The sequence below is a fragment of the Manis javanica genome, chromosome 8 (assembly GCF_040802235.1).
Source record: "Manis javanica isolate MJ-LG chromosome 8, MJ_LKY, whole genome shotgun sequence".
Classification (NCBI taxonomy): domain Eukaryota; kingdom Metazoa; phylum Chordata; class Mammalia; order Pholidota; family Manidae; genus Manis; species Manis javanica.
Genome location: NC_133163.1, coordinates 56,920,042 through 56,944,080, shown reverse-complemented (window position 1 = coordinate 56,944,080; position 24,039 = coordinate 56,920,042). Strand labels below are relative to the sequence as shown.

Genomic DNA, 24,039 nt, shown 5'->3' with positions numbered 1-24,039 from the left:
GCTTTGTCCCTAAAGTCAGGGAGTAACTCATTAGTAAGGGACTTTTAAAGTTCTTCTGATTTTGGACAAGGTCCTTGGCCACCCATAATCTCATGAGTTCAACACCAAAGGCATCAAAGAAGTTTGCTTGCCCACAAAGACAACATCTCTAATCAGCCTCCAGATCAGGCAGTCATAAGGACATTTAAAGCTCATCGCACATGAGACTCTGGAAAGTATGGTCAACACTATGGAAGAGAACCTCGACAGAGTATCGTGGAAGTCTGGCTGAATTACACCACTGGAAATACCATCATTGTTTTAGAAAAAGATGCAAAATCCATCAAGCCTGAAATAATTAATTTTTGCTAGAGAAAACTGTGTCCAGATGTTGTACATGACATCACAGGATTTATGACAGAGCCAAATAAGGAAATCATGAGACTGTCGATATGGCAGAAAAGGTGGGGGCAAAGGGTTTTAAGATATGGATCTTAGAGAAGAAATTCAAGAGCTACTAGACACCACATCAGAGGAATTAACAAGATGACTTGATGGAGATGAGGGCTTACAAACCAGTGCCAAATAATGAGGAAGGAGGGCCAGAAAACACATGGAAACAGATGATCTGGCAGAAGGTTTCCAATAATTCAAGACTGCTTTTGACTTTTTATGACATGGACCTTCTATGATATGAGAACTGAAACTAAAGAAAATATTGGAAGATGCAAAGCTTGATGGTTTTTGCAGGTTTTTCTACAATGATGGAATTTCCAATGATGCAATTCTTCCAAACTTAGATGATTTCCTCTCTGTCAAGGTTCTCTTCCATGGTGTTGACAATCCTTTCCACAGAGGACCATGTGTAATGAACATTAGTGGTATTATAGAAATATTTTTAGAGAAATGAAAGAGCAAAAAGTCAAATTATGATCTATTTCTTAAAGCTACACTGATTGTGCCTGCCTCCCCTGCCTCCTACTCTGCCACCCTGAGACAGCAAGACCATCCCCTCCGGTTACTCCTCCTCTTCAGCCTACTTAACATTAAGATGAGGATGAAGACCTTTATGATGATCCACTTTCACTTCATGAATGTAATGTCATACAGTTAATGCACTGTATGTAATGCACTGAATGTAAGTGATGTCATACAGTTAATGCACTCATGTGTCTTCATGTGAAAATCTAATAGCCGGATGGAGAGGATGTATAAGAAACTTTTGTGTCTTCATCACCTAGGTGCACATCATACAGAATATAATGTCCAAGACTTGTCTACAGCTGGGTAGCTTATCCTTAAATAGGAATAAGGTGAGCAATATTTAATATAAAATTAATAATGTGTTACATTTTTTTTCTATTTTATAACTTTGTTTTCAAGGAATTATGTTATGGTATCATATGTCTCTATCTCGTAAAAGGAGAAATTGCATATAGTTGATCATCATATGTAAATTTTTTTTAAAGAAATGTAAAAATATACAGTTATATAACTGCAATTCTGCATGCCATAAAAACAATGAGTCATTCATTAGTGTATAGGCTAGACTACCATGAAGCAATCATTATCAATGCATGAATTATACCTTTAAATAAATATGAATTTTTCATATTATGTTTCCATTTTTGACATTAGTATTAGTAATATATATAACATCTACAGTGTTTTGTATAAGACGATGTTGATGTAGGTACTGCCAGATGATTATTCATCTTGTAAATAGACTATGGCGAAGATACATATAATACAGTATTGTAAATATATTTTCTCTTATGATTTTAATATTTTTTTATCTTTATTGTAAGTATTCAGTATATAATATGTACAAAATATGTTAATCAACCCTATCAGTAAGGCTTCCAGTCAACAGTAGGCCATTAGTGGTTAAGTTTTTGGGAAGTCAAAAGTTTTATATGGATTTTAGCCCCTAACTTCTGTGTTTTAAAAGGTCAACTGTATATACGTATGCACCTATTATTTTAGGATGTGCACCTAAAAATTCACCCAAATCTATAGATATTCCATACAAAATCTGATGCTGAGTCCTTTGCTTGGTTTCTTAGCCTGGAGAGGCTTTTAAAAGTCCAATCTAAGATTCCCTATGAAAAGTTCAGTAAAGGAAATTTCAAGAGAACTTATATGGTCAAACTATTCTTGCTGCACCAAGTTTAATGAAACTAGACATTTTGTAAACAAATGAGTCTTAATATGATTATCTTTGATAGAAATGACAGTGACTGTAGGAAACTAACACAACCTTATGGATATCAGATTCTAGTCCTGTTCATTTTCTTTGAGTTTTTATTACATCCCTGTAAAATGTACTGGATCCTGAATTCTAGTTTCCTCAAATATCTGGCCACAGCTCTCCAAACTAATGTTTCCAATTTTCTTGCACCCTTCTGGTTTGGAATCACTAAGAGAAAAGGTGGTCACTTCCAAAGAGGTTTAAGGATGATATCAGGCCCACTTCACTACCCAAACAGAAGCCAGACTTCAGGCAATGGAATCTCAGTTCCACATCTCCCCACTGAAGAGGGTTCCTCCAGACTTTTTGTCCTGCACATCCGCTGGAGATCTAAAATTAAAATTGACTAAGGAGGTTCCTCCTCAAAAAGAGACGGCATCTTAAGGTGGTCAACAGCCCCAAGATCACAGAGGATCTTCATCTCTATTATGAAACCTTTATTCCTTTTGCACTTTTGCTACTTGCTTTTTCTGTTACTATATAGGAAGAGAATTCTCCTTAATTATGGCAACAATCCCTGAATCTATTGTTAAGCATTAACTGTCCAACACATATTCCTAGACTCTCTGGCCAAAGTTCTTGATAATAGGATAGCCCTTGGTTATCCTTCAGCTGAGCAAGTATTTGTGCTATAGCCAACTTCACTGGCTACACTTGGATTGACACTTGGGAAAGTTGTGACTTAGCTAACTAAGATCACAGAACAAGCTGCTTGGCTAAAGAAAGTGACTCCTTCAAAAGGGTCTGTCTTTTTGATTGGTTTTGTTCTTAGGGACCATGACTCCACACTGCACTCCAAACATTGGGAATTATTCTGTTTGCAGTAATCATACTAGTCTCTCTAGTATGCTATATGCTCTCAAAAGTTTCAAATGCAAGTTTATTTTTAGCTGCTAACCACCAAGCAAATGCTCTCCTTTAGAATATTAGAAAATGAATGAAGAGTATGACCAATTTAAAGAATATGAACCTAACATCATGACCTTTGAATGCCACATACACATTCAGCAAAATCTGTGAGACATGCTGTGTGATCACTGGGAGTAGTGATAATAGTTTAGTTTTTGATTAAGTCTGATCAAAAGGTGGGGTTTGGTACATATAAGACAAGCCCTAAATGAAATTGCTTATGCTAAGTCCTGTGTCACCAAACCAAGACTTACTTACACTTTTGGCTCTCCCCAAAATGGAATCTTAAACCCATCAATCAGGAGTTGCCTGAATAGCATTAAGTAATCTGCTTTATAGACCCTTGCTGTCCTCTAATGGAATAACCAACCTGCTTTTTTTTGCCAAATACAACTTCCTTGTGTCTGTTCCCTTCTGCTTATAAAGTCTTTCATTTTGTACAGCTCCTCAGAGCTCCTTTCAAATTCGGCAACATGCAATCTAGCAAATAGAATTGATTTGTGCTCAAATAAACACTTAAAATATTGAATTTAAAAAAAAAGAACCTGTGTCAGAATTACCCTGCTAAACTGCTCCAGAATTCTTATCTCAGAGAAACTGGAATGAGATTTATTGTTGTTTCTAGCACCTACTTTGGGGAGCAATTTTTTATGCAGTAGATAACTAATATACAGACTTTAACCATTGTTTCACACCTCAAAATCAATGCACACTTTGATTTTTTCCTTCAGTGAAATACTCTGGTTATATTAAAATACCATCTTGCATTCAAGGTGGTTACCTCTAATCAGACAGAAGTGTGATGGTGCAAATATTTGATCTTTTCTTTTGGTTCAGCAGTGACAAGTGGACCATCTTGACAACTCTTTCAACCTCTTTAATAGCGAACAAAAATGTCACTGTTAGCTATAATTTTAACAGTTAAGCTACCATTAATTCATTTTAAGAAAAACACCTCTTACATAGTTAAGCTTTTCAGATTCAGTGAAATGTATTTTCAGTTTATCCATTGTTTGCTCAAAATATAATGCATGATTAAATAGTACACATCCTTGATTACTACAAACTGAAAGGGATAGAAGAGAATATCTGACTGTAATAAAAACATCAAGAACAATTTAGTCACACACAAATGTAATTTTAACATAGCAGAATATGATATGTTTGGAGAAAATATGTGAGCAGTGTTGTCTTTTTTGAGAAAGGTTTTCCAAATTCTAAATGTAATAATACAATGGAGAAGAGAAGCACCATTTTGATATTGTTATAAGTCTGTCCAATTTTGACCCTCTATACTTTTACTACCTCATCTATCTCCAAATTTATGTAACATGTCTATAAGCCAAAATAATTCCTTTAAAATCAAATCTTTTAAAATTGAATATTGACCTTTTACTGTTTATTGTTACTTTAAAATAGTTGAAAACATTTTATGTGTGTAGCTTTTATGTTCCCAAAGGCTGAGGAGATTTTGAAACTTCACTTGCTCCTCTGAGTTGATGTAAGTGCTTGGAAATGGCAGGGTATTTTTAATATTTTCTTCCCCCGAATATACTTCTGTAAATTCAGTGTATTTTAATTTGCAGAAATAACTGTAACAATCCCAAGAGTAATAAAAAACAAAAGATATAAAGCAATATTAAGAATTTAACATATAAAATTAACCAACTGCATAAGCATGCCCTGTGGTTTATGGCTACAAGTGCTAACTCTAATAGAGAACTAAGGCAGCTACCTGTAGATTTGGCCAAGAAGCCCTTTCAAAATATTCAAGATAACACTCTTTTTATTCAAATTATCCAGGTGTTTACTTAATTCCTTCACTTTAGTTTGCATGTGTAGACACGGTCTTAATCCTAATGTTGGATGGTAAAACCATAATTTAGTTTCACTGAAGCTAATGAAGTGAGAATGTTATGCTCTATTATTCTCCAAAAGGTCCATTTATGTGCATAGTGATCCAGTCTCAAAAATAAATCTTGCAGTTCAAATTGCCATATGCTCAGAGTTTTGGCACAGGTGAGCACAGTGAGACCAGCTGCTCTTTCTCTAAATAATGATACCATGTAAACAAGACAAAATATCTTGGAAATGAGTACACACCGCTCTTTCAGATTAGAGACAGACATTCGAAAAAAATGACTACAGGAAAAAGTCCATTATTAACATATACTTATCTAAGCTTTGGGAAGCGGGGTTGCTCTTTGACTTTTGTTGGTTGGACTTTCAAAAATTACTTTTTTAATGAAATATATATTGCATCATATGTATGTGTGTAATTTAAAAATAGGAGTAATACTTTTGGTGCCAAAGTTATAAGGATATATATGGAATAGAAAATTAAAAAAGAATAGTTTCTAGTACATATGGGAATTTAGCATATGAGGCAGTTTGCAAATCTCTGGGACAAGATGGGCTTTGTTGTAAGTTGTATTGGGGTAAATGGGTATCCATTTGTAAAAGATAAAATTAATTCTGTTTCACACAATGCACAGGAATAAATTCCAAATTTATTAAGGGCCTAAATATTAAAAAATTAATACAGCTACTAGAAAACAAGGGTGAATATTTCTTTAAGTATGATTCAAAAATCCAAAGATTTTGAGCATTAATGACACACACAGAAAAAACTCATGGCAAAACAAAAGCATCATAAACACAAAAGACACCTGATAAACTCAGAGGAAATATCTGCAACATGCAGGAGAGGAAGAGGACTAATATCGCTAATGTGTAAAGAGCTGCTTAAAACTGAGGAACAAAGGTTAAAAAAAATAGTCAAATTTACCATGAAAATCATAAGAGATAAACTTTTGATGATCTCTTCTGCTCTCTCCAAGAAGCCATCTCTTTCTTCACCCTGTTCCTGGTAAAGCCCTTAACTGGCCAGAAAATGAGCAAAACACATGAAAATGCAGTTCAACAAAGGATATAAAATTCAGAATGAGAGAAATGCATATCAAACAATACAGGAATACCATTTCTTACCTACAAAAAAGTGGAAATTTTAAAACTCTGACGATTCATTTTATTAGGGAATAGGCTGCATCATACATTGCTCGCTACAATACAAAATAATGCAATGCTTTTGAAGGGGACTTTGACACTAGCTGAGGACCCTGAATATGAACTTATCTTTGACGGAGTACTTCCCTTTCTAGGAATCTACTATGACGATACATCTCCCACAGTATGAAAATAAACATTCTTTTTTTTTTTTTTTTGATAAAATATTATCTGGATAGATAACTTGTTTTGACCACCTGATTATATTCAACAAAGCAATTGATATATTGCACTGTCACAGTAATATCAGTATGTAATTGATTCAGTTGGTTAGTTCACTCAAAATTGTCAATCTAAATGTAGGTACATGAATAAAATCATTATACCTTCTTCAAGCTGCCACATTCTTTTTTCCTTCTTTACCACTAAATTTACTTTTACAGTTAAATTCCTTATTAACAAACTTGGCATGTCATAACCATCACTTGGTTAAACAGGCAGTGAAAACTATTTCACAGCTCTTGGGCTCCCTTGGCTTCCCTTAGGATTCTTTCCTTGGCTCTCTGATTTCTTTCTCCATTCAAGGCTCCATGGTAGATCGATCACCTCTCACTTCACAGTCAACTCTTTTTTTATTCTGTTTACATCACTATCACCCTATTCACTTACCTAGATCATAAGACTCCTTCATTTTACTGATGAGGTTCCAAGCGTAACACAGTCACTCTTAGGCATTAGTTATTCTTTTATATAAATGCAATTCCTTTGCTCAGTATACACAGTGGACTTCCTCTTCCAGCCGTGTGATGGACTAAACATTCTGAAATGCCCTCTGGCACTGCCAAGTACACAGATTTTTTTTTCTGTCCTCTTTTTTTTTTTTTGTGAGAGGGCATGTCTCATATTTATTGATTTAATGGTTAACAACAATAAAATTCTGTATAGGGGGGGTCAATGCTCAATGCACAATCATTAATCCATCTCAAGGCTAATTCTCGTCAGTCTCCAATCTTCTGAAGCATAACGAACAAGTTCTTAGATGATGAACGAATTCTTACATAGCGAATAAATTCTTACATGGTGAACAGTACAAGGGCATTCATCACAGAAACTTTCGGTTTTGATCACGCATTATGAACTATAAACATTCAGGTCAAATATGAATATTCGTTTGATTTTTTATACTTGATTTATATGTGGATCCCACATTTCTCCCTTTATTATTATTATTATTTTTATTTTTAATAAAATGCTGAAGTGTTAGGTAGATGCAAGATAAAGGTAGAAAACATAGTTTAGTGCTGTAAGAGGGCAAATGTAGATGATCAGGTGTGTGCCTATGGACTAAGTATTAATCCAAGCTAGACAAGGGCAGCAAAACATTCATGGATGCAGAAGATTTCTCTCAAAACAGGGGGCGTGAGGTTTTAAGCCTCACCTCTGTTGATCCGCAATTTCTCACCTGATGGCCCCCATGCGACTGTGCCTGTCTTAGGTTGTTCCTCCCTTGAGGAATCTTACCCGTCTCTGGCTAACCAGTCATCTTCCAGGGCCATACAGGGAAATGTAAAGTTGGTAAGTGAGAGAGAAGCCATATTGTTTGAAAAGGTTAGCTTTTTACTTCTTTGCAGATTTATGCCCTGTGGCTTCTATGCCCAGCATTTGTCTTGATGTATCTTTACCACTTGGAAGAATTATGATACTTGGTAAATTCGATATGAGGCACGAATTCTATTTAAGGGTTGTAATTAGGAAGGAAGAAGAAAAGCTATAGAAGTAGCAGGCAGAAGAAAACATGGGAAGATTGATTATTTCTTTGACATATCTTCTTGTAGAGTAACTTGAGCATGTATAGGTTTTAAACTACTAATTAAATTGCACACACACATTAACATAAAAGGAGTACAGTTACATAACCAAAGCAGACCTATAATTACCAGCCATCTCCAGTGAAACCAAGAAAACCAGTTAGGCACCGTAGGCATTTGTGAAAACTTATCTACGATATGGTGGATATTGTCCAACTGAACTTGAACAGTCTGAGAGAAATCAGACAAATTAAAACAACCCATTCCTGGGAACTGTTCACATCCCATATGTTCTTTTAACAGTAGATAGTCTGTAGTTGTAAGATTTTGGAGCACTACAATTTGCACTTCTCCTGATTCTTGGTTGAGTTCCCACAGTATAGATCCAGTCAAATTTGTTGTTTTACTGTATGCACAGGCCAGCTTAGATATCTCCTTCTTCATTCCCATGGCAAGTCCAGGAACCGGTGGGGTGGATGCAGCCACAACCGCAGCATCTTCCGGATCCCTGTGGAGGCTTTTTGATGATCATCCCCCGGCACAAGTCCTCCAGAGAGTGCTGATGCTGGAAGCTTCTCCTCATATTGTATCTTAGTTCATTTTCTGGGTAGCCAAGCTAGGCCTTGATCTTCTGCATAGAAACAAACAGACCCTTTGCCCACACTTTGACATGCCCTCTATACCACTGTGTAGAACTCATTGGAGGAAGGCACACAGGAACTGCTTTTTTTTTTTTTATTAAGAGAAAGGAATATTATCAGAAAAGAGTACCTCCATAGCTGATCATCTGACACCCTTTAAGTGATCAATATTAAGGATATTTAAAGCATGCGTTGATCTTTGATTTACCAATAGTTTTATCCTATCAAGGAGAAATCCCCTTTTCTTTCTTTCTTTGTTTTTTTTTTAATCTTTAATCTACACTTACATGAAGAATTCTATGTCTGCTATGCTCTCCCCTATATCAGGTCCCCCCTAAAAACCACATTATGGTTACTGTCCATCAGATTAGCAAAATGTTGTAGAATCACTACTTGGCCTCTCTGTGTTGGACAGCCCACCCTCCCCTTTCTCCCTCCCCCCCATGAATGCAACTCTTAATACCCCCCTTCTTCTTCCCCCCCTTATCCCTCCCTGCCCACTCATCCTCCCCAGTTCCTTTCCCTTTGGTACCTGTTAGTGCATTTTTGGGTTCTGTAATTCCGCTGCTGTTTTGTTCCTTCAGTTTTTCCTTTGTTCTTATACTCCTCAGATGAGTGAAATCATTTGGTATTTCTCTTTCTCCGCTTGGCTTATTTCACTGAGCATATTACTCTCCAGCTCCATCCATGTTGCTGCAAATGGTTGGATTTTGCCACTTCTTATGGCTGAGTAGTATTCCATTGTGTATATGTACCACATCTTATTTATCCATTCATCTACCGATGGACATTTAGGTTGCATCCAATTCTTGGCTATTGTAAATAGTGCTGTGATAAACATAGGGGTGCATCTGTCTTTCTCAAACTTGATTGCTGCGTTCTTAGGGTAAATTCCTAGGAGTGGAATTCCTGGGTCAAATGGTAGGTCTGTTTTGAGCATTTTGATGAACCTCCATACTGCTTTCCACAATGGTTGAACTAATTTACATTCCCACCAGCAGTGTAGGAGGGTTCCCCGTTCTCCACAGCCTCGCCAACATTTGTTGTTGTTTGTCTTTTGGATGGCAGCTATCCTTACTGGTGTGAGGTGATACCTCATTGTAGTTTTAATTTGCATTTCTCTGATAATTAGCGATGTGGAGCATCTTTTCATGTGTCTGTTGGCCATCTGTATTTCTTTTTTAGAGAACTGTCTGTTCAGTTCCTCTGCCCATTTTTTAATTGGGTTATTTGTTTTTTGTCTGTTGTGGCATGTGAGCTCTTTATATATTCTGGACGTCAAGCCTTTATCGGATCTGTCATTTTCAAATATATTCTCCCATACTGTAGGGTTCCTTTTTGTTCTATTGATGGTATCTTTTGCTGTACAGAAGCTTTTCAGCTTAATGTAGTCCCACTTGTTCATTTTTGCTGTTGTTTTCCTTGCCCGGGAGATATGTTCAAGAAGAGGTCACCCATGTTTATGTGTAAGAGGTTTTTGCCTATGTTTTTTCCCAAGACTTTAATGGTTTCATGACTTACATTCAGGTCTTTGATCCATTTTGAGTTTACCTTTGTATATGGGATGAGACAATGGTCCAGTTTCATTCTCCTACATGTAGCTGTCCAGTTTTGCCAGCACCATCTGTTGAAGAGACGGTCATTTTGCCATTGTATGTCCATGGCTCCTTTATCAAATATTAATTGACCACATATGTTTGGGTTAATTTCTGGAGTCTCTAATCTGTTCCACTGGTCTGTGGCTCTGTTCTTGTGCCAGTACCAGATTGTCTTGATTACTATGGCTTTGTAGTAGAACTTGAAGTTGGGGAGTGAGATCCCCCCTACTTTATTCTTCTTTCTCAGGATTCCTTTGGCTATTCGGGGTCTTTGGTGTTCTATATGAATTTTTGAATTATTTGTCCCAATTTATTAAAGAATGTTGCTGGTAATTTGAGAGGGATTGCATCAAATCTGTATATTGCTTTGGGCAGGATGGCCATTTTGACGATATTAATTCTTCCTAGGCACGAGCATGGGATGAGTTTCCATTTGTTAGTGTCCCCTTTAATTTCTCTTAAGAGTGACTTGTAGTTTTCAGAGTATAAGTCTTTCACTTCTTTGGTTAGGTTTATTCCTAGGTATTTTATTCTTTTTGATGCAATGGTGAATGGAATTGTTTTCCTGATTTCTCTTTCTATTGGTTCATTGTTAATGTATAGGAAAGCTACATGTTTCTGTGTGTTAATTTTGTATCCTGCAACTTTGCTGTATTCCGATATCAGTTCTAGTAGTTTTGGAGTCGAGTCTTTAGGGTTTTTTATGTACAGTATCATATCATCTGCAAATAGTGACAGTTTAACTTCTTCTTAACCAATCTGGATTCCTTGTATTTCTCTGTTTTGTCTGATTGCCGTGCCTAGGACCTCCAGTACTATGTTAAATAACAGTGGGGAGACTGGGCATCCCTTTCTGGTTCCCGATCTCAGAGGAAATGCTTTCTGCTTCTCGCTGTTCAGTATAATGCTGGCTGTGGGTTTATCATATATGGCCTTTATTATGGTGAGGTTCTTGCCCTCTATTCCCATTTTGCTGAGAGGTTTTATCATGAATGGATGTTGAATTTTGTCAAATGCTTTTTCAGAATCTATGGAGATGATCATGTGGTTTTTGTCTTTCTTTTTGTTGATGTGGTAGATGATGTTGATGGATTTTCGAATGTTGTACCATCCTTGCATCCCTGGGCTGAATCCCACTTGGTCATGGTGTATGATCCTTTTGATATACTGTTGAATTCTGTTTGCTAATATTTTATTGAGTATTTTTGCATCTACATTCATTAGGGATATTGGTCTGTAATTTTCTTTTTTGGTGGGGTCTTTGCCTAGTTTTGGTATGAGGGTGATGTTGGCTTCATAGAATGAGTTTGGGAGTATTCCCTCTTCTTCTATTTTTTGGAACACTTTAAGGAGAATGGGTATTATGTCTTCTCTGTGTGTCTGATAAAATTCTGAGGTAAATCCGTCCGGCCCCAGGGTTTTGTTCTTGGATAGTTTTTTGATTACCATTTTAATTTCTTTGCTCGTAATTGGTTTGTTTAACTTTTGTGTTTCTTCCTTGGTCAGTCTTGGGAGGTTGTATTTTTCTAGGAAGTTGTCCATTTCTCCTAGGTTTTCCAGCTTGCTGGCATAAAGGTTTTCATAGTATTCTCTATCAATTCTTTGTATTTCTGTGGGGTCTGTCGTGATTTTTACTTTCTCGTTTCTAATTCTGTTGATGTGTGTTGACTCTCTTTTTCTCTTAATAAGTCTGGCTAGAGGCTTATCTATCTGTTTATTTTCTCAAAGAACCAGGTGTTGGTTTCATTGATTTTTGCTATTGTTTTATTCTTCTCAATTTTGTTTATTTCTTCTCTGATCTTTATTATGTCCCTCCTTCTGCTGACTTTAGGCCTCATTTGTTCTTCTTTTTCCAGTTTCGATAATTGTGATGTTAGACTATTCATTTGGGATTGTTCTTCCTTCTTTAAGTGTGCCTGGATTGCTATATACTTTTCTCTTAAGTCTGCTTTCACTGCATCCCACAGAAGTTGGGGCTTAGTGTTGTTGTTGTTGTCACTTGTTTCTATATATTCCTTGATCTCTATTTTGATTTGTTCATTGATCCATTAATTACTTAGTAGCATGTTGTTAAGCCTCCATGTGTTTGTGAGCCTTTTTGTTTTCTTTGTAGAAGTTATTTCTACTTTTATACCTTTGTGGTCTGAGAAATTGGTTGGTTGGATTTCAATATTTTGGAATTTACTGAGGCTCTTTTTGTGAGCTAGTATGTGGTCTATTCTGAAGAATGTTCCATGTGAACTTGAGAAGAATGTATATCCTGTTGCTTTTGGATATAGAGTTCTATAGATGTCTATTAGGTCCATCTGTTCTAGTGTGTTGTTCAGTGCCTGTGTCTCCTTACTTATTTTCTGCCCAGTGGATCTATCCTTTGGGGTGAGTAGTGTGTTGAAGTCTCCTAAAATGAATGCATTGCAGTCTATTTCCCTCTTTAGTTCTGTTAGTATTTGTTTCACATATGCTGGTGCTTCTGTATTGGGTGCATATATATTTAGAATGGTTATATCCTCCTGTTGGACTGAGCCCTTTATCATTATGTAGTGTCCTTCTTTATCTCTTGTTACTTTCTTTGTTTTGAAGTCTATTTTGTCTGATATTAGTACTGCAACCCCTGCTTCTTCTCACTGTTGTTTGCCTGAAATACGTTTTTCCATCCTTTGACTTTTAGTCTGTGCTTGTCTTTGGGTTTAAGGTGAGTTTCTTGCAAGCAGCATATAGATGGGTCTTGCTTTTTTATCCATTCTATTACTCTGTGTCTTGATTGGTGCATTAAGTCCATTTACATTTAGGGTGACTATAGAGAGATATGTACTTATTGCCATTGCAGGCTTTAGGTTCGTGGTTACCAAAGGTTCAAGGTTAGCTTCTGTAGTATCTTACTGCCTAACTTAGCTTGCTATTGAGCTGTTATATACACTGTCTCGGGATTCTTTTCTTCTCTCCCTTCTTATTCGTCCTCCTCCATTCTTCATATGTTGTGTGTTTTGTTCTGTGCTCTTTTTAGGAGTGCTCCCATCTAGAGCAGTCTCTGTAGGAGGCCCTGTAGAGGTGGTTTGTGGGAAGCAAATTCTCTCAGCTTTTGCTTGTCTGGGAATTGTTTAATCCTGCCATCATATTTAAATGATAGTCGTGCTGGATACAGTATCCTTCGTTCAAGGCCCTTCTGTTTCATTGCATTAAATATATCATGCCATCCTTTTCTGGCCTGTAGGGTTTCTGTCGAGAAGTCTGATGTTAGCCTGATGGGTTTTCCTTCATAGGTGAGCTTTTTCTCTCTAGCTGCCTTTAAAACTCTTTCCTTGTCCTTGATCCTTGCCATTTTAATTACTATGTGTCTTGGTGTTGTCCTCCTTGGATCCTTTCTGTTGTGGGTTCTGTGTAATTCCGTGGTCTGTTCGATTATTTCCTTCCCCAGTTTGGGGATGTTTTCAGCAATTATTTCTTCAAAGAGACTTTCTATCCCTTTTCCTCTTTTTCTTCTTTTGGTACCCCTATAATACAAATATTATTCCTTTTGGATTGGTCACATAGTTCTCTTAGTGTTGTTTTATTCCTGGAGATCCTTTTATCTCTATGTCAGCTTCTATATGTTCCTGTTCTCTCTTTTCTATTCCTTCAATGGCCTCTTGCATCTTATCCATTCTGCTTATAAATCCTTCCAGGAATTGTTTCACTTCTGTGATCTCCTTCCTGATATCGGTGATCTCCCTCCGGACTTCATCCCATTGCTCTTGCATTTTTCTCTGCATCTCTGTCAGCATGTTCATGATTTTTATTTTGAATTCTTTTTCAGGAGGACTGGTTAGGTCTGTCTCCTTCTCAGGTGTTGTCTCTGTGATCTTTGTCTGCCTGTAGTTTTGCCTTTTCATGGTGATAGAGATACTTTGCAGAGCTGGTACAAGTGACCGCTGGAAGAGCTTCCCTTCTTGTTGGTTTGTGGCCTTCCTCTCCTGGGAGAATAGCGACCTCTTGTGGCTTATGCTTGTCAGTTGTGCAGAGACAGGGCTTCTGCTACCTGCCCGTTTGCTATGGAGTTTATCTCTGCTGTTGCTGTGGACGTGGCCTGGCTGGGGCTGCTCCTCCAAAATGGTGGAGCCCCATTGGAGGGGGAGCTGCCGGGAGGCTATTCATCTCCATTAGGGGCCTCTGTGTTCCCTGTTGTCCAGGGGGTTAGAGTGCCCAGAGATCCCCAGATTCCCTGCCTCTGGTCTAAGTGTCCTGTCCTGCCCCTTTAAGACTTGCAAAAAGCACTCTCCAAACCAGAACAACAAGAGCAACAAGGAGAGAGGAAAAAGAAAAAAAAAAGGAAAAAACACGCAATTTTCTTGTCCTCAGGCGCTGGTCCCAGGCACCCGCTCATGGGTCCTGCTGCCCTGCCTCCCTAGCACTGGGGTCCCTGTCCCTTTAAGGCTTCCAGAAAGCACTCGCCAAAAAAAAAATGCTCCGGTTTCTTTCCACCCGCCGGGTTCCGGGGGGAGGGGCGCTCGGGTCCCGCTGGTCTGGGTCTTGTATCTTACCCCCTTTACAAGGCGCTGGGTTCTTGCATGTGTGGATGTGGTCTGGATGTTGTCCTGTGTCCTCTGGTCTCTATTTTGGGAAGAGTTTTCTTTGTTATATTTTCATAGATCTATGTGTTTTTTGGAGGAGATTTCCACTGCTCTACTCACACTGCCATCTTGGCTCTGCCTCAAAATAATCATTCTTAGTGAAAGACTATTCATTGCAGCATTTTTTAATATTTCAAATAACTGAAACCACCTCAATATTCATATATTGCATAGTGTTTTAATAAATTATGATATATCCACTCAATGGATATCTATGAAAGGTGTAAAAAAAATGAGGAAGAGCTCTAATAACTTATGTGGAGTGATTTCCAGAAACTATTAACAACCAAAAACGGATACATATATAGAATGTTACCCTTCTTATAAGAAAAAATGATCAGGAGAAGTAAAGATGGTAAACATGCAAAAAATAAGACTGGTTGCCTAGAGAAAATCAGAATGGGGTAGAAAGAATGAAGGAATAAGGGGGCTCTCTTGTCCCCTCCTGGTGTGAGCCAGGAGCTCTGTCCTCTCACTTTATCTCTAAATAAAAGCCTCTGCCTTGATCTCAAAAAAAAAAAAAAGTGAAGAAATAAGACACTATAGTAGGAATGAGGGTGTAGTGATTTATCTCTATCCTTTCTTATATAACTGTCTCCTAGAAACATATTAATGTTTCATATACTCTCTGAAATAAAAAAAATCAACCAGGATATCATGGGAACCCAAAATATAAGACAAATAGTAAGTGAAGTTAAAATACTTCTACATACTCGCTAGATGCCCTAAAATTGAAAAGGACTAATAATAGTAAGTGTTGGTGAGGCAGTGGAGCAAATGGGGCTCATATATTTTTTTGTAAAATATTTGCATAGTTATACAAACATGAATTTTTTAAATATTAAACCTGAGAGTCTAAGAAATTAAGAAAACATTTTAAACCCCATATACTTATGGGCTTCATGTTATTTTTCTTCATTCAGAGTTATGAAATTTAAGCAACTTGGTTCCAGATTGCATAGGTAATTCCCTTCCTATCAGCAAAAATACTTGGTGTACCATCCTTAAAACAGGCATTAATCTAACTTATAATCAAAATTATTAAACATAGCCAATAAGAGAACGCAATTTGAATCCAATACTTTAATGCATCTGCTTTGAAGTTCTACATCACATGATGCTTATTTTCATCACAGCTTTTTCTCTCCTGACTTCCAGGGATATTAAAGTAATACTTGGAAAAACAAATTAAAAGGAGAAATCTTTTAAAAGGTTGATTATAAGAATAAGATGAATAAATCTATAATGTATATTGGTAGTAAGTGAAGTTTTCTTAATTCATGAAATAGAATTTCATACTTCCATATTAAAATAATCAAAAGTTTATTTCATGATTTTTCACGGTAAATTTCACAATTTTTTTCTGGGTTTTCATGAATCATAATAAATAGACTCTGGGACCTTAACTCTTTCTTGCCAGTTCTTCTTTTTTTATATTGTTTTATTTCCAGTTAATCTTGTAATCCAAACAGAACAGTGCAACTGTTAAAAAAAATCCATATAATGATGTTCCAGTATCAGTCCACTGAAGAAAACTAGACCTTGGATTCAGAATAATGACCTTTAAAGGTGAGTGTTTGCAATGTTATTTGAGGAAATTTAGAAATAACCTCAAATGTATATTAGAACTAAAACACTTTGTGTAGCCAAGAACTGATTGATGTCCAAATTAATCAATATTACTATGATCTAAAGAACTTGAAGCCTTCCATCCAAAACAGAAGCTGGAAAAGTTAGGTTAGTTGTTTTGTCCTTAGGCTTTGTCATTTTTCTCATTAGTCTCCCTGCATGAGATTTTCTCTCTTGACTTTAACTGTCACCCCTTTACAGATGACTTTCATCTCAGAGTCCCTAGGTAGAAGCTATGGAACTGTTTCCAATTGCAGAATTTGAAAGCAACATACTTTGGTCAAATAGGACCTCAGATCCATCAAACTTGTTATTTCTCATGTATTTCTACATCAATCAACTGCACTATCATTCTCTTAATTGTCCAGATTATGAAATGCAATTTAAGTCATCTTTAACATTTCCATCTTCACATTCAATCAAAAAATTCTGTTCTCATATACAATAGATGCTATACTCACACTTTATCATGCCTGCAGTCTTTGCCCTAACCTAGACCATCACATTCCTCCTAGAATATATTGTAGTAACCTCTTCATTTGTCAGTCTTCTCTCCTTCCATCCTATTTCTAATCTCTCTCTGATTTCCCTGTTACAACCTGTCAGAGATTTTAGTCTTAACACATAAGTATTATGACATATTTATATGTCCTCAAAAATATTTAGTGTCTTCTCCATTAATGGCTATGGCCATTTTTCAGAAATATTTACACACTACTCTCTCAAAACATGTGCTCTTCTGCTCTCTCCACCAAGAAGCCATCTCTTTCTTCACCTACTTTCTGGTGAAGCCCTTAACTGGCCTGTAATTTTATACTTTTTGACCCTCAAAAGCAAGTTGCTATTTATAAAGTTTCAACTTTTTATGACACCCAAGGCAAGTTTGGAGACCCTGAAGGGGGATACCATGAGGAGAGATGGACTGTCAAGTCTTCAGACATGAGTGAAGAAGATACTTTGGAAGTACATCCTCAGCCTATGCTGCTACATCTGACCCCATGTTGATCAGATAGGAACAAGCTAAGCCCTTTCCAAATTTCTAATTCACTAAATTGTGAACAAAATTGAATGGTTGTATTAAATTTTGGCATAATTTGTTTTGCAGCAATATATAACCAAATGATGGCAAATAATTTGAAAATATTTTCATATTTTTGCTGTGATATGGACAAATCATGATTTCCAGCCACTTTTTTACTATGTTGAACTTTTTCCAATTACAAACACCTTGATTAGTGTACTTGTTATTTCTTTATTTTACTGTGAACTTGCACACCTTATATCCTTTAAAAAGGCTATTTACCTTGAACTGAAACCCTTTTAGAAAACAAGAACTCCAAAGTCTAATAATTCTTTAAGCTACAACTCATTTATCACCAAATTTGTATAGTTTTACTTTGTCCCTATAGTCCAAAATTTCTCTACTCTGTTTGTCTAATAGTATCTTCATTTAATGTTTATGATTTTCCTTTTTTATGGTTTATTCATCCTCCCTGGTATTTGTTCACAAGGCTAGACTATATAGGGGTAACAATAACCTCCTAAATAGTATTGGCTCAGGTAATTCATACTACTGTTCAAGTGATATTAGTGGGGGTCTTTGCACCCCAGTGGTGGTGGTTTTATCTAGCAGGTCTTTAAAGTCCTTTCAGCAGGGTCATTATAGATCTTCATATCCTTCACTGTATCTTTTGCATCTGTCTTATAGGTGAGGGAAGAAATAGCCAGCAGACAGTCTCATGAGCAGTTTAGAAGCCAGGTCAATGAGAAATGTATAGCAATTTTACCTATATTCCTCTGTGGTAAGGTTGCCTAGAATATGGCACATGGTCCCACTTCAATTCAAGGTAGCAGCAACAATGTTACAAACATCTTACACACCCTCTTAATGTTCCCTGTAGGAATTACTTCAAGAAAAGTATGCTTTGGTATAGAGTTGCTGGCCCACAGGACAGGCTTGTATTGAGATGGGTGAAGACTGCTCTCCAGAGTGATTGATCAGATCCAATGAGCAGCAGATGATAATGGCTCCTGTAGTTTTTTCATCCTGTCAATATGAGACATAAACCAGTGTTTTTACTTTAAAAAGTCCAATAGATTTAAAATGATACCCATTGTTTAATTATTTAATAACTTTTCTGAATTATTTTGAACTTATTTTCATGTAATTATGTTTTAAACGGACCTTTTCTGTATTTACCTTCTTATAACTTTGTCCTATTTTTCCCTACTGAAATGCTATCGTTTTCTTTTGATGGGCAGAATATTCTTACATATTTTCTGTGTATACACACATGCTTACACACACACACACACTCACATATAAACATTTAAAAATTACTGAAAGTAATTTGTATCTTCTCTAATTTTGGTAATGGTGTTTCAATTGAACAGAAATAATTAATCAAATTTGCTTTCTAATGGTTTATATATTTGAAATTTCATTTAAATATTCTTATCCCAATTCTAGCTATTTTCTTGCATTTTTCTGTAAACATTTTTATTTATTTATTTAATTTTTTATTAAGTATTATTGATATACACTCTTATGAAGGTTTCAAATGGAAAGCAATGTGGTTAATACAATCACACATATTATCAAATCCTCACCCATACCCCATTGCAGTCACTGTCCTTCAGTGTAGTAAGATGCCACAGAGTAAATACTTGTCTTTTCCATGCTACACTGTCCTCCCCATGATCCCCCTGACACCATGTGCACTAATCATAATACCCCTCAATCCCCTTTTCCTTCCCTCCCAACCCACCCTCCACTACCCAACCTCCACCACCCATCCCCTTTGGTACTGCTAGTCCCTTCTAGGAGTCTGTGAGTCTGCTGCTGTTTTGTTCCTTCAGTTTTGATTCGTTATTATACTCTAAAAATGAGGGCAATCAGTTGGTATGTGACTTTCTTTGCCTGGCTTATTTCACTAAGCATAATACCGTCTAACTCTATCCATGTTGCTGCAAATGGTAGGATTTGTTTGTTTCTTATGGCTGAATATATTCCATTGTGTATATGTACCACATCTTCATCCATTCATCTACTGATGCACACTTAGGTTGCTTCCATATCTTGACTATTGCAAATAGTGCTGCAATAAACATAGGGGTGCATAGGTCTTTTTGAATGTGAGGACTTGTATTCTTTCACTAAATTCCTAGGAATGGAATTCTTGGGTCAAATAACATTTCTATATTTAGTTTTTTGAGAAACCTCCATACTGCTTCTCACAATGGTTGAAATATTTTACATTCCCACCAGCAGTGTAGGAGGGTCCCCCTTTCTCCACATCCTCGCCAGCATTTGTTTTTCTTGGTCTTTTCAATGTTGGCCATCGTAACTGGTGTGAGGTGATATCTTATTGTGGTTTTAGTTTTCATTTCCCTGATAATTAGTGATGTGGAGCATCTTTTCATGTGCCTATTGGCCATCTGAATTTCTTTCAGGAAAGGGTCTATCCATATCCTCCTCCCATTTTTTAATCAGGTTATTTGCTTTTTGATTGTTGAGGTGTGTGAGATCTTTATATATTTTGGATGTTAACCTGTTGTTGGATATGTTGTTTAAAAATATATTGTCCAATACCATAGGATGCCTTTTTGTTCTGTTGATGGTATCCTTTTTAGTTTGATGTAGTACCATTTGTTCATTTTTGCTTTTGTTTCCCTTGCCAGAGGAGATATGTTCAGGAAAATGTTACTCATTTTTATACTCAGTAGACTTTTGCCTATGTTGTCTTATAAAAGTTTTATGGTTTCATGACTTACATTCAGCTCTCTGATCCATTTCGAGTTTGCTTTTTTGTATGGGGTAAAACAATCCAGTTTCATTCTCTTGCACATAGTTGTCCAGTTTTGCCAACACCAGTTGAAGAGGCTGTCATTTCCCAATTGTATGTCCATGTCTCCTTTATTGCATAGTAATTGGCCATATATGCTTGGGTTTATATCTGGGCTCTCTAGTCTGTTCCACTGGTCTATGGGTCTGTTTTGGTGCCAGTACCAAGTTGTCTTGAATATTGTGGCTTTGTATTAGAGCTTGAAGTTGGGGAACAATTACGCTTTATTCTTCCTTCTCAGGGTTGCTTTTGCTATTCAAGGTGTTTTGTGGCTCCATATGAATTTTAGAACTATTTGCTCTAGTTTGTTGAAGAATGCTGTTGGTATTTTGATAGAGATTGCATTCAACCTGTAGATTGCTTTAGGCTGGATAGGCATTTTGACAATATTAATTCTTCCTATCCATGAGCACAGGATGTGTTTCTATTTATTGGTATCTTCTTTAATTTCTTTTAGTTTTCAGGGTATAGGTCTTTCACTTCCTTGGTTAAGTTTATTACTAGGTATTTTATTCTTTTTGATGCAATTGTAAATGGAATTGTTTCCCTGATTTCTCTTTCTGCTAGTTCATTGTTAGTGTACAGGAATGCCACAGATTTCTCTGTATTAATTTTGTATCCTGCAACTTTGCTGACTTCAGATATTAGATCTAGTAGTTTTGGAGTAGATTCTTTGGGTTTTTTATGTACAGTATCATGTCATCTGCAAACAGGGACAGTTTAACTTCTTCCTTGCCAAGCTGGATTCCTTTTATTTCTTTGGGTTGTCTGATTGCCGTGGCTAGGACCTTCAGTACTATGTTGAATAAAAGTGGGGAGAGTGAGCATCCCTGTCTTGTTCCCAATCTTAAAAAATGCTTTCAGCTTCTCGCTGTTAACTATGATGTTGGCTGTGGGTTTGTCATATATGGCATTTATTATGTTGAGGTACTTGCCCTGTATACCCATTTTGTTGAGAAATTTTATGATGAATGGATGTGGATTTTGTCAAATGCTTTTTCAGCATCTATGGAGATGATCATGTGGTTTTTATCCTTCTTTTTATTGATGTGGTGGATAATGTTGATGGATTTTCGAATGTTGTACCATCCTTGCATCCCTGGGATGAAACCCAATGATCACGATGGATGATCTTTTTGATGTATTTTTGAATTCGGTTTGCTAATATTTTGTTGAGTACTTTTGCATCTATGTTCACCAGGGATATTGGTCTGTAATTTCCTTTTTTTGTGATGTCTTTGCCTGGTTTGGGTATTAGAGTGATGATGCCCTCATAGAATGAGTTTGTGAGTATTCCCTCCTCTTCTACTCTTTGTAAAACTTTAAGTAGGATGGGTATTAGGTCTTCACTCAATGTTTCATAAAATTTAGCAATGAATACATGTGATCTGGAAATTTTGTTTTGGGTAATTTTTTGATTACCAATTTGATTTTGTTTCTACTAATTGATCTGTTCATATTTTCTGTTTCTTCCTTGGTCAGCCTTGGAAGGTTGCATTTTTCTAGAAAGTTGTCCATTTCTTCCAGGTTATCCAATTTGTTAGCATATAATTTTTCATAATATTCTAATTATTTGTATTTCTGTAGTGTCCATAGTGATTTTTCCTTTCTAATTCCTGATTCTGTTTATGTCTTTAGACTTTTTTTTTTCTTGATAAGTCTGGGTGGGGGTTTATCCATTTTGTTTATTTTCTCAGGGAACCAGCTCCTACTTCCACTGATTATTTCTATTGTTTTATCTTGATTTTATTTATTTCTGCTCTAATCTTTATTATGTCCCTTCTTCTACTGACTTTAGGCCTTGTTTGTTCTTCCTTTTCTAGTTTCATTAATTGTGAGTTTAGACTGTTCATATGTGATTGTTCTTCTTTCTTGAGGTAGGCCTGTATTGCAATATACTTCCCTCTTAGCATGGGCTTCATGGCATCCCACAGTTTTTGTGGTGTTGAATTATTAATCTCATTTGTCTCCATACATTGCTTGAACTCTGTTTTTATTTGGTCTTTGATTATTAGGTTATTTAGGAACATATTGTTAAGCCTCCATGTGTTTTTAGGCTTTTTTGTTTTCTTTGCATAATTTATTTCTGGTTTCACAACTTTATGGTCTGAGAAGCTGATTGGGACAATTCCAATCTTTTTGAATTTACCAAGGCTCTTTTTGTGGCCTAGTATATGAGCTCTTCTTGAAAATGTTCCATGTGCACTTGAGAAGAATGTGTATTCTGCTGCTTTGGGATGGAGTGTTCTGTAGATGTCTGTTAAGTCCATCTGTTCTAATGTGTTGTTCAGTGCCCTTGTCTCCTTACTTATTTTCTGTCTGGTTGATCTGTCCTTTGGAATGAGTGCTGTGTTGGAGTCTCCTAAAATGAATGCATTACATTCTATTTCCCCCTTCAATTCTGTTAGTATTTGTTTCACATATGTAGGTGATCCTGTGTTGGTTAAATATATATTTATAATGGTTATATCCTCTTGTTGGACTGACCCTTTTATCATTATGTAATGTCCTTCTTTGTCTCTTGTGACTTTCTTTGTTTTGAAGTCTATTTTTTCTGATACGTGTACTGCAACTCCTGCTTTTTTCTCCCTATTAGTTGCATGAAATATCTTTTTCCATTCCTTCACTTTAATTATCTGTATGTATTTGTGTTTCAAGTGAGTCTCTTGTAGGCAGCATATAGATGGTCTTTCTTTTTAATCCATTCAATGACTCTGTATCTTTTAATTGGTGCCTTTAGACCTTTACATTTGGGTTGATTTACAAAAGGTATGTGTGTATTGCCTTTCAGGCTATAGATTCGCAGTAACCAAACATTGAAGGGTAACTTCTTTCCTATCTAAGAATCTAAGTTAACTCACTTAGTATGCTAGTACAAACACAATCTAAAACTTTTTTTTCACCTCGTTTTTCTTCCTCCTCCATTCTTTATGCATTAGATATCATATTCTATACTCTTTGTCTATCCCTTGACTGACTTTGCAGTTAGTTGATTTAATTTTACATCTGCTTAGTAATTAATTTTTCTACTTTCTTTACTGTAGTTTTAGTACCTCTGGTGACATCTATTTAGCCTTATGAACACTTCCATGAATAGCAGTCCCTCCAAAATACTCTGTACAGATGGTTTGTCAGAGGTAAATTCCCTCAGGTTTTGCTTATCTGGAAATTGTTTAATCCCTCCTTCAAATTTAAATGATAATCTTTCCAGGGATAGTATTCTTTGTTCAAGGCCTTTCTGCTTCATTGCATTAAATATATCATGCCACTCCCTTCTGGCCTGTTAGGTTTCTGTTGTGAAGTCTGAGGATAGCCTCATGGATATTCCTTTGTATGTGATCATTTTTTCATTTTCTGGCTGCTTTTAATTGTCTGTACTTTTCTTTGATCTTTGCCATTTTTATTATTGTATGTCTTGGGGTTGTCTTCCTTGGGTCCCTTGTGTTGGGAGATATTTGCCTTTCTGTGGCCTTAGAGACTATCTCCTTCTCCAGATTGGGGATGTTTTCTGGAATTACCTCCTCAAAGAGACTTTCTATCTCTTTTTCTCTCTCTTATTCTTATGGTACCCCTATAATGTGAATATTGTTCCATTTGGATTGGTCACACAGTTCTCTCAATACTTTCATTCCTAGAGATCCTTTTTTCTTTCTGTGTCTCTGCTTCTTTGTATTCTTCTTCTCTAGTTTCTATTCCATTTACCATCTCCTCCACTATATCTAATTTGCTTTAAAATCCCTCCTTTATATTTTTTGTTTCTGTTACT

At 36.4% G+C, this 24,039-nt stretch overlaps 1 long non-coding RNA gene across 2 annotated transcripts in view; it reads left to right on the top strand.

Annotated features, from left to right (window-relative positions):
* LOC140843266 (uncharacterized) overlaps positions 1 to 24,039 on the top strand; it is a 215,253-nt gene that overhangs the window by 135,353 nt on the left and 55,861 nt on the right. The window contains exon 4 of one of the 2 annotated variants that reach the window (XR_012120880.1): positions 1,221 to 1,292. The exons of the other annotated variant lie outside the window; for it this stretch is intronic. This is a non-coding gene — a long non-coding RNA (uncharacterized lncRNA). The remainder of the gene's footprint in view (positions 1 to 1,220; positions 1,293 to 24,039) is intronic. 2 annotated transcript variants of the gene reach the window in all.